The sequence below is a fragment of the Bison bison genome, unplaced genomic scaffold (assembly GCF_000754665.1).
Source record: "Bison bison bison isolate TAMUID 2011002044 unplaced genomic scaffold, Bison_UMD1.0 scf7180017864343, whole genome shotgun sequence".
NCBI lineage: Eukaryota > Metazoa > Chordata > Mammalia > Artiodactyla > Bovidae > Bison > Bison bison.
In genome coordinates, this window is record NW_011494915.1 from 1,937,169 (window position 1) to 1,937,812 (window position 644).

At 35.2% G+C, this 644-nt stretch overlaps 1 protein-coding gene across 1 annotated transcript in view; it reads right to left on the minus strand.

Moving 5' to 3' along the window:
* The window catches only part of FAM19A4 (family with sequence similarity 19 (chemokine (C-C motif)-like), member A4), a 130,305-nt gene that overhangs the window by 31,047 nt on the left and 98,614 nt on the right, over positions 1-644 (minus strand). The window lies entirely within an intron of this gene.

Sequence of the window (644 nt, forward strand, 5' to 3'; positions counted from 1 at the left end):
GCAATAGCAGCTTTCTTTCATAATAGTCAACAAGTCTAAATATCCCAAATGTCCATTACCTGGTGAATAGATAAGCAAACTGTGGTATATCCATAGAACTCAATACTATTACTGAACAATAAAAATGAATGAATCATGAATCCTAGGTGTGTTATGTGAGTGAAAGAAGCCAAATCAGAAGTCTATATACTGTATGATTCTATCTATGTTGCTAAGTCACGTCAGTCGTGTCCGTGTCAGTCTGCCTTCTCCAATGATTCTATATATCAACCTAAAAATAGGAAAATTATAGAGACAGAAATCAGAGCTGGATGTCAAGGAGAGGGGAGAGTGCATAAGTGTCTGAGGATACTTTTGGGGGTGGTGGAAATTTTCAGTATCTGTGACTATGATGATTAAACTTACTATATATATAATATATACACACACACATATATATGTCTATCAAACTGTACACTGGAAAGGGTAACTGTATATATGTAAATTATGTCTTAATAAATCTAACTTCTAAAAAAAAAAAATTCTATTCCCAAAAATTTGCCCATTTGTCTAGGAACAGGCATCTGCTATATAGCTTGCATGGTCCTAAAGAAGTGGAAGCAACCTAGATGTCACCCACAGGGGACTGGTTGAATAAACTCTGC